The sequence below is a fragment of the Cibotium barometz genome, chromosome 33, assembly GCF_041138505.1.
Source record: "Cibotium barometz isolate CiBa-2024 chromosome 33, ASM4113850v1, whole genome shotgun sequence".
Classification (NCBI taxonomy): Eukaryota; Viridiplantae; Streptophyta; class Polypodiopsida; order Cyatheales; family Cibotiaceae; genus Cibotium; species Cibotium barometz.
The window spans coordinates 15,410,075-15,421,123 of NC_141078.1; the positions used below are offsets into that span (position 1 = coordinate 15,410,075).

General features: G+C 42.3%; 1 pseudogene across 1 annotated transcript; it reads right to left on the reverse strand.

Moving 5' to 3' along the window:
- Positions 1-5,350: 5,350 nt before the first annotated feature.
- On the reverse strand, positions 5,351-9,255 carry LOC147619337 (EIN3-binding F-box protein 2 pseudogene; annotated as a pseudogene). Its single transcript, XR_015261837.1, has 2 exons — positions 9,046-9,255; positions 5,351-8,263 (listed from the first exon to the last, which is right to left on the reverse strand). The product of XR_015261837.1 is annotated as an EIN3-binding F-box protein 2 pseudogene (transcript).
- Positions 9,256-11,049: the final 1,794 nt, after the last annotated feature.

An 11,049-nucleotide genomic window follows, 5' to 3' on the forward strand; every position in this document is an offset into this window, starting at 1 on the left:
GCTTGAGGAAGGTGTTTGAGCGATGTCGATTATATCGGATATCCTTAAACCCTTTAAAATGTCAATTTTGGGTCAAACACGATGTAATCTTAGGGCATATTGTGTCTAAACACGGTATTTCCACGAATGAGAGCAAGGTAAAATTAATATTGAAATTTACCCCACCAACCAACTACAAGGGTGTACAGAGGTTTATGGGCCACGTTGGGTGTTATCGTCATTTCATCTTATTCTATGCTGAAATCGCCAGACCATTTTACAGGTTTCTTATTGTCTTTGAATGGCATAATGACTGCCAAGAAGTGTATGATAAGTTGAAGAAATCACTAGCAAGCGCACCTATTCTAAGGCCAACCAACTAGGATCTTATATTCCAGGTACACATCGATGCATCAAATTTTGTGATAGAATGCGTATTGGCGCAACCTGGGTAATTCAAATTAGATTAACCAGCTTGCTTTTTGCAAGTCATCAACTAAATGATGTAGAGATGAATTATAGCACTATGAAGCACGAAGGATTGGCCATGGTTTATGCTGTAAAGAAATATCGACATTACTTACTAGCCAACAAGTTTGTATTCTTTGTGGATTGTTAGGCCCTATTATATTTGGTAAACAAACCTTGTACCACGGGAAGAATCACACACTGGTTACTTCTACTCTTCGAATTCAACTTTATGATTACAATAAGAAAGGGATTACAACATGTGTTGGTTGATGACCATATGTCTAGAATTCCAAACGGAGAATCTGTAATTAGCAATTATGATGACCTCCCTGATGCTTGTTTGTTCAAACTTGACATGGTGCCTAAGTGGAGCGAGAAAATTTTAGACTATCTAGCTAATGGTTTTCCGCAAGATCGACCTTTGAAACAAGGATAAAATGTGTTGGCTCATTAAGTTGGCCACATCTTATCAATTGATTTGCTGGAGACTTATATAAGCTAGGCAAAGATGATATCTTGAGAAGATGTGTGTGAGAAGACGAATTTGTCATAATATTAGAAGAAGCACACTCAAGAATATCCAGAGAACATTTTGCAGGAGAATCTACAGCTCGCAAAGTGCTTCAAGGCAGGACTCTGGTGGCCTACATTATTCAGGGATGCCATAGAGTTTGTGAAAAGGTGCAAGGAGTGTCAAAGATTTTCTATTCCACAACAAAAAGACAGGATTCCACTCACCCATGTAATTGTAAGACAACCCTTTGAGAAATGGGGGATTGATTTTGTTGGACCCATTAGTCCAGCAGCGCATCCGTCAAGCCCGATAGGTGATCGTGGCCACATTATTTTACAAAGTGGACAGAGGGAAGGGCCTCTAAATGAGCCGATGCTCAAACCACAGCCAAGTTCTTATACGAACAGATCATTTCTACATTTGGTTGCCCACTTGAATTAGTAAGTGACCGGGGTTCACATTTCATTAATGAGGTGATTGAACACTTACAAGATTCCTTGTACTACATCGCAAATCATCACCTGATTACCCACAAGAAAATGATCAAGTAGAGAGCACCAACAAGATTCTATGTGCTATTTTGACAAAAACCTTAGAAGCCAATTGCACGGATTGGGAACACAAGCTGATTACAACTCTATGGGCTTATCGTACATTGTATAAGGTAGCGATAAGGTATACTCCCTTCCACCTAGCTTATGGCGTTGATGCAGTGATGCTAATGGAGTTTTTAGTTCCAAGCCTGCGAATTGCAATACATGAAAGGCTTACTGAAAATGCACTAGCCGAGATATTAGTTGATTTGGAAAAACTTGATGAAACCAGGCTAATTACATCACATGGGCTTATGGTTGAGAAATTACGAAGAAAACATTGGTTTGACCATAACCTAAAACACAAGGAACTAAAAATGGGAGACCTCGTCCTCCTATATGGAGTTGAAGGCACAAAGAAACAGAAACTCAAATACCTTTCAGAGTGTCTGATGTCACCCCTCAAGGGTCGGTCCAAATTGAAACCATCGAGGGAGTAGAAATGGAAGGTTACATCAATGGGAGCAAACTCAAAAAGTATTACAGATCCCTGATTCAGGAAATGCTCGCACGAGAGAATCTTCTGAAACAAAATTAAGAGCTAGCCAAAGGAAAACTCAAACAAGCTCTAGAAGAATCCAAGGCAAGGAAAGCCAAGGAAAAGCAGAGACTCGAGGGAAAAATGCTACATGTGAGCGTGGCTTCACTCACCTTGCTTGACGAGGAAGACCTAGACATTGAGCCTGCACGTCTCAGTGTAAGAATTTCTACAAAAAAGAGTCATACTAAAAGCATAACATTAATTAATATATGGGATCAAGTCATAACTTGATCTCCTATGAAACATGGGCAAACCTCACCAAGGAAAAATGGGCAAACCTCTCCTATGAAACATGGGCAAACCTCACCAAGGAAAAATGCTACATGTGAACATGGCTTCACTCACCTTTCTTGAGACGAGGAAGACCTGGACATTGAGCCTGCACGTCTCAGTGTAAGAGTTTCTACGAAAAAGAGTTATACCAAAAGCATTACATTAATTGATACGGGATCAAGTCATAACTTGATCTCTTATGAAATATGGGTAGCTCTAATGTTGATATTTCTATCAAAAATAATCCCTTAGTTGGAAAGGTATTTGTCATACCTACTGCTTGCAAGATCCATGGAGGAAGAGACGATTCTTGGAAGATCCTGGATTTGCGCCAGTAATAGTCATATCCACCAATGGGACGAACGGGCAACGAACTCAATGATGGCAAGGATACCATCATTGTGCCAGTATGGAGTCCATTAAATAAAGGAAAACAAGCAATGACATACGAAATGGAGTCACCAGTACCAAAAAAAGTAGAGGCCATAACAGAGAAAGTTTCCACATCACAACCTCATCTCCATATAAGAAAATCACAAGAAAAGCAACAAAAGTATCCAGTACGTCAACAATGGATTCCCAAAAACCAACTTCGCACCCAAGGGTACTATGATACAAACAAGTCCACATGGGAATCCAGCTAAAAAATCCATGCTACAAGAAAGGAACCAGGAAGATACAACAAGGACAGAAAGCAATATTCCAAGCAAGCCCGCACTCAACTTAACATTCAAAATTGGTGGGTCCATAAGGACTTACTTACAACACAGGACTACTATCAAGGGAGTGCAACATTATGGCTACCAAAGACTCACCCAAAACCCTATGCTCTGAGCACCTTCAGGACAACATAAGAGACCAAGAAAAAAAAAACTAATCCACTGCTAAATCAATTGATAAAGAAGAACCAACATTGGTCGCAAAAGAAAGTTGTTCAATTAGGTAAACAGGGGAGTGTAACACCACCGATGTCATCCACCAAGGAGAAAGAGTTGACCAAAATTATGGAAGCAAGCTATTCAAGCATTAGAGAGAGTCTTGTCTAACATTGGTCTTCATGGAGGAGATGTTCATATAACAAAGGATCTAAAGAAATCAATAAACGGCAAAGAAATTCATATCAAGCCATTTATCGGTGGAGTCAAAGCCATAAGGTTTTTATCAAAACCTCAACACAAAAGAAGACTTAAAAGATAGTCACGATGTGTTTCTAAATTAAAGTATGAATTGTGGAAGTTGGTACACAATGCAGTAAAAGACCATGAAGCGGATGGTCTTGCAAGAAATGTGGTCACAAGTGTGGAAGGCTCTCAAGACATTTTTTATACTTTGCGACAAGCACACTTGGAGAAAGGATGACCATGAGTCATTTGAAGAAGAGCTGAAGAATTTTGAAAAATCCATGAAACAAGCTTGGACAGACTGTAACATTACACATTACATGGTAATGAATTTTAAAAACTTTCCTTAGTCACATAGTGTAAACAATTCATACTACAAAGTAGCACGTTTTCTAATGTATTATATATATATATAAGAAATTCATTCAATGAGCAAATGACTTGATAGTGACAATTAATTGTGAGCCCCAATGCATCTACGCGTGTGGGAAAGAAACCCCCAAAGAGTGTCCTTTCTTCTCCTTTCTCCTTTTAAAAATTCTTCCTCTCCTTTCTCCACGTAAAAGCGTAGGCACACTTGCTTTATCTTGTATCGATATCAAATAAGAGATGCACATTAAATTACAGAGAAGATAAACATGCAGAATAGAGAAACACACCACCACCTAAATTACTATACTGCAGATCACCCTCAGATCAGTCCCAGTATACTGAATATTCAGCCCATCCTAATATACACCCCATCTGACCCAATCACCCAGCCCTATACTGAATATTCAGCCCATGGTTATATACACCCCATCTGACCCAATCAGCCAGCCCTGTATGCTGTCAACCTATTGAAGGGGTTGATTAAACCTAGGTGGGCTTTGACCACCTGCAGGCGTGTCACATCTCGCTATAGTGAAGCTCGCGATACAAGAGTAACATAGGCACAGGTAATCCTCTAAACATCCAAGGTGGTAAGTGGGAACCCAAGTCAATGCAATCTCACTAGGGGTGAAGGGACAATGGGTCAACGTACAACACATCAGTGCTGAGCTATGACCCAAAGATTAGAGTGCAGGGAGGCTTTGTACAAGAAATCTTTAATGCAATCAACAATAACACTTGTATGAAACTTGGGATCAGGATATAATAGGCATTCTATCATAACGCTAACGGTTGAAAACCCAAGGCCATCAACATCCCACTAACAAATTTACACCATATGGAGTATCCAGAACAAAACCTTGTTACAAGATCCTAAACGTGATTGGTCAATTGGCCCTTAATTTGCTGGTACAAATTTCAAAGCAGGCTTAAATATTTAGCACCAGCAATGCCCATGTTGAGGTATCGGCCACCACCATAAACTTGAGCCATCAAAATAATACAACAGAAAAGTCATAACATGGAGAAATAAACAACATAATTAGATTGACCTCACCTAGCTGATGCAGGAGAAGGTTGTGTGCCATATTGCAAGCGTTCGACTCTATGATAATCCAGCATGGTCTTCTGCTGAACGTGTCAGGAAGTCCAAGCAGGCTCTTTTCGGCTCTTCAGGCAGAGAAGAGCTTGTGTGGAAAGCCAGCTCATACAATGGCAATCTGGTTTGAGCCGGTAGTATATTGTGTGTGCTACTTGCACAACTTGTGTGTAGGCCAAAATCAACGTTTTCATCCATGGGAACTCCATGCACTATCATAATCTTGCATGAACCTAACCTTGAAGGTGTTGCATAGGGTTTAAAATATAGCAGGTGGCTTCATGGGCAATCACCAACAACTCCCTTGTCACAATAGCACAGACAGGAAGGGCACAAGAGGAGATGTAAGAAGGCAAAGGCCCACAACTTTAAATACACAGAAGTATACATGATATTTCTTTTATTACACATGAAGATTCCATCTGATTGGATAAAAGCGTTCTTTCCAGCCAACTATTAATACACTACATAATCATGCTTGACAAACACCATGACCGGGCTTTGAAAAATGACTCACAGCTCATATGCTCAAAGCCCAAACATTTCCAACTTGCACTGCTGATTGCTGTAGTAGACTAGGGGAGCTAAAAAAGAGTCAACATCACCCTACAACCAGAACCCCTGAAAAAAATCTAGGTGCACTATAAAGTCCTACTAGGCCACATAAACTTGCTGTGTCTCGTAACTGCACTAAAGAGCAAATTTCCGAGATGTAACAGGAACATCCGTGTGGAGTCCTGCAAAAACAGCAGATCATGGGCAGCAACATGTAAATAAAGCAGAAGGCCCACCCCGGTGGACCAAAAAAGCAAATGAGACTAACTACGCTGACTGTTCAATCCAGTATGACTATCTGATTCCCTTGTTTTTTCCCCTAAAGATCTGTGTATATTTCTGTAGCCTATGCCACCCTTGATGTCTGGCACACAGCAACATTCAAAACATGCTTAGTGCGGCAAGCTGTCCCCAAACCTTCCGGCCACAAAGAGAATACTTCTTCAAGCACACAACATATCACACCTCCACAATCTAGCTGCAAACTTATCAACCATCCTCTGAGTCAGACCCTGGCAATGCTTCAAATTTAGACCCACAAGACTCTGACACCTCTCTCCAATAAAAGGTAAGACTCTATCTGTAATACCTCCACAGCCTGATAGATTCAAAGAGTTCAATGTCAGGCCCACCTCAGCAACTACGAACCTGATACCATCATCACTGATACTGCACTGAGAAACATCCAAGTCTTCCAGACCAACACAGTGCTTCCCAATGGCCATAAGTCCCGTATCTGTCACCATTTTGCAGCCGTCCAGAACAATATTTCTCAATGTTCCACCACATCGTTGGGCAACGGCACACACAGCCCAATCCGTGAGCTTTATACATCCAGTGACACACACATTGGCAAGCTTGCAATCCCCACAGTTGAGAAGCGCCAACAGGCCTTCATCACTTACACCTGCAAGCCCAGTAAGATCTAGATCTGTTAGCTGATGACATAGAAGGCCCACTAGCAACAGACACCTGTCACCCACGCCACCACAATTGGCAAGACAGATAGACTTCACCACTGAATTGCTGGGTACGAACACCGGAGAAGGCAGCCCCACATTATGATCCTGGATCCCATCACATTTCCTAAAGTGAACCTCTTTCAATTTCCCCCCTGTACTAGAGAGAGCGGCCGTGAGACCAATCCCGGTGATGAGATTGCACCTCTCTACATGTAGAACCTCAAGAGAAGACACAATCTGCACAAAAACCGAAAGGCCCTGGTCACTAATACCATCGCATTTCACTAGAGAAATGTACTTCACACCACCATAGCTGATTCCCAAAGCCACCAGAGAACCATCAGAAAAACTGTTACAGCTGCTTATAGAAAATCGTCTTAAAGCCTGCATGCCTGACGACTTGCAGAAGGACATGAAGCCACCTTCTGTTACCAGATCAAGGTCATGAAGACAAAGACATGTCAAGGCCTTACAGTGCAGGCCGAGCGACATCAGGCCTTTGTTACCTATTCTGATTCCATGCAGCTTCATTTTCTTGAGCTTCTTGCAATTCTGCACAACTGCTTCCAGTCCATCATCCCCGACAAGTGGACAGTTCCTGACATGCAAAGACAGCAATTCTGGACAGCCCTCACCAACAGCATTCAAAGCAAGGTCTCCAATCAAGCCACACTCATCCAGGCTCAAAGATGTCAGTAGGCGGCAGTTCTTTGCAATGTACTGCAACCCAAAGTTTCCCACCAAAGGACACTTCAGCAGGTCCACCTTCTGCAAAAGGCGGCACCCTTTGCCAATGGCAGATAATCCTTCATCAGAGATGTTTGGACAATCCCACAAGGTAAGCGTCCGGAGTGCTGCACAGCAGAACCCAATAGCGGAGATGCCTACATCAGTCACCCCCTTATCAAGCCCAACTTCTGACCCCCTCCCCCTAATGGAAAGCTTCCCAAGACCCCCTCGGGCTCCAGTTCCAACTGCTATAGCAGCTAATCTTATATCTGTTGCTTTCCTTCCTTCCAAGCTCCGGGAAAGATCCCCAATTGCCCATTGTGGTTGTCTTTCTACTCTTGTGTCATCATCAAAGGCTTCCATACCACACTCTGAAACCACTTCCTGGCTGTAAACTTCGCCCATATCCTCTTCAGCATCTTCAGAGACGGCTGCATTATTGAGCAGTTTGGTGACATCACCCTTTGGTTTGGCTGGCTGGCTTTGCTTAATGTGAAACTCTTTTCTTTGCATGTGGCTTTCAAGCATGAGCCACCGCATAGACACGGAAGCACAAGCAGCTCTATCACGGGCTCTCGGTATGCAGCGGAACACTTCAAGAAGTAGCTCATCTGGAAGCTTGTTGATAAGATCTTGCTTGCGCTTTTCACATTCACCCGAAACAATAGCAGCACAAGCAAACCTTTTGCAAGGAATGTTGGTGCTTCCCACAGAATCTCCCAACAAATGCTGATGAACAGCATGACTGAAAGTATCCCCATTGTCTTGGTTTCTGAGAAAGTAGTCGTCATCATCAATGCACTCCGCTCTCTGTGGAGAATCCTGAATCGTGCTCAAAAAAAACCCCTGTCCCAAGTTGCCAGTTAAGATCCAATCTTGCTCCAAAAGACCTCTTTGACAGACTGCCAACCCTCCGTCGAGTCTGGCAACTTCTAACTGATTGTGAACTTGAGGTTCTAAAGCTGCTCCATGGCTTGATTTCAGAACAGACTGCCCACTGAAGTCACGTTTCTTCACATTCTTTCTATACATTTTAGACCCTGCTCCCACAAATCTGTTTCAAAGAAACATGAGGCAGATTTTTAGGAAGACTGACCCCGTGGGCAAAGATAAACTTAAATAGAGCACAGATGGAATGCCATACCAAAAAAAAACTACAAATTTGATCCAAGTAGGGAAACTCTACTAGGGAGGTTTACGGGCCCTACTCTTGCCATTGCAGGAGTGAGCAGGGTTTGGAGGGGGGAGATCCCCTGCTAAAGATGGCATGGCTTAATCGTGAGCCTTAATTAAAACCTTTGAGAGGACCTTCTCTAACGGTACCCCTGTCATGCCCTTTGATTTAAGAAGCTTGTATCCCCCCTTGGAGCTGTACCCTCAAAGCCTTTTGCAATGTAACACAGAGAGATACAGAACAACACACACATAGAGAGAGATGCAGAAGCCATACATTCTACCTCTCAGAAACACAGAGATGCAGAAGCCAAGCATATCACCCCTCCACACACACACACACACACACAGACAGGTGGAAAAAAACAGACAATTTCAGAAACCCCAGAAAACACAGATACCTTAAACATACAGAGGTGCTGAATCGTACAGAAACCCTAAAAACACAGAGGGGTGCAGAAACCCGACGAGAAACAGTCGAGTGCAGAAAACCTAAAAATGGAAACCCTAAATGCACAAAAGGATGCAAAAACTCTTCAAAAAAGGCACACACACAGAGGAGTGCAGAAACCCTAGAAGAGACAGAGATATGCAGAACCCCTAAGAATACAGAGGACCGCACAAACCAACACAAACACAGAGAGAAGGGATGAGGGAGCATACCAGCAGAGAGAACGAGAAGATGATCTGCTAGAAAATGGCGATAGAGAGGACCTTTTGTTGTTGCCTTTCGGGCCTCGGAAGCTCCATGGCCACGCTGGGTTCGTCCCCCCTATGCCTTGCTGAATCGAATCAGCCCAGATACGGTGTCCCCTAAAGAGGAAGTGTGTATTTCATATATAAATCACTAGTTGTGTACCTTTGCATTGTTACTGGTCGGTTCACGTTCACACTTTTTGGGATACACTCAACCACAAAACTCATCAACCATATTGGCTTCTACCCCCTCCACTTGCTCTTGATTTGCCTTGCTTTGATTAGATGAATCCAACACCTAGGATGTTGTTCACATGCACACTCGGCCCCCTCGAAAAGCACGGTGGACAGGCTTCAAAATACATATCAAATGATGGCGTTAACTAATATTTTCACCTCTCATATAGCCTTGGTTGTGTCCGAACATAGGCTTCAAATGTGACTTCCTCGTTCAGTCCCACAATTCCATGGAGTGGCAAGGTGAAGTTCTCCTTTTTACCGCCCTTCTCTATATAGGCCTCCTTACAATCTTGTTAGACAACGACACATTCGACCACTACACATGAAAAGGGGGCCTTGAAGTAACCACATTGCGCACATGACATTCAAGTCATGCATCTTTAAAAGCATCTATGGGCTCTACACTAAGTTACTAGTGGGCATATGAACACCCTATTAACTATTGAAAATCATATTTATGCCATTTACAAGTCATTGACTCAAAGTTCATTACATATGGCACTCGTTTGTGAAAGAAGCCCTTCGACGCTACACTTCACTTTTTATTCCCCCCTCTAGCTCATCGCACATTTGCCAATGGGGAAGTATATCCACACTCACAATGGACCCAACACAACAAGCAAGCAAAGCATGGTGTCTAGCAAGCCTTTGTGACAAGGAGATGGATCACCTACCACCATTTATGAAAAATTGGGGATATTAACAAGAGTCATCATCTTAAGAATTGGTATGCACATAGTAATCTTCTCTAAGGAGTGTTATTTTACTTCTTTTACTAGTGGGCATATGAACACCCTATTAACTATTGAAAATCATATTTCTGCCATTTACAAGTCATTGACTCAAAGTTCATTACATATGGCACTCGTTTGTGAAAGAAGCCCTTCGACGCTACACTTCACTTTTTATTCCCCCCTCTAGCTCATCGCACATTTGCCAATGGGGAAGTATATCCACACTCACAAATAGACCCAACACAACAAGCAAGCAAAGCATGGTGTCTAGCAAGCCTTTGTGACAAGGAGATGGATCACCTACCACCATTTATGAAAAAGTGGGGATATTAACAAGGGTCATCATCTTAAGAATTGGTATGCACATAGTAATCTTCTCTAAGGAGTGTTATTTTACTTCTTACTAGTGGGCATATGAACACCCTATTAACTATTGAAAATCATATTTCTGCCATTTACAAGTCATTGACTCAAAGTTCATTACATATGGCACTCGTTTGTGAAAGAAGCCCTTCGACGCTACACTTCACTTCTTTTACTAGTGGGCATATGAACACCCTATTAACTATTGAAAATCATATTTCTGCCATTTACAAGTCATTGACTCAAAGTTCATTACATATGGCACTCGTTTGTGAAAGAAGCCCTTCGACGCTACACTTCACTTTTTATTCCCCCCTCTAGCTCATCGCACATTTGCCAATGGGGAAGTATATCCACACTCACAAATAGACCCAACACAACAAGCAAGCAAAGCATGGTGTCTAGCAAGCCTTTGTGACAAGGAGATGGATCACCTACCACCATTTATGAAAAAGTGGGGATATTAACAAGGGTCATCATCTTAAGAATTGGTATGCACATAGTAATCTTCTCTAAGGAGTGTTATTTTACTTCTTACTAGTGGGCATATGAACACCCTATTAACTATTGAAAATCATATTTCTGCCATTTACAAGTCATTGACTCAAAGTTCATTACATATGGCACTCGTTTG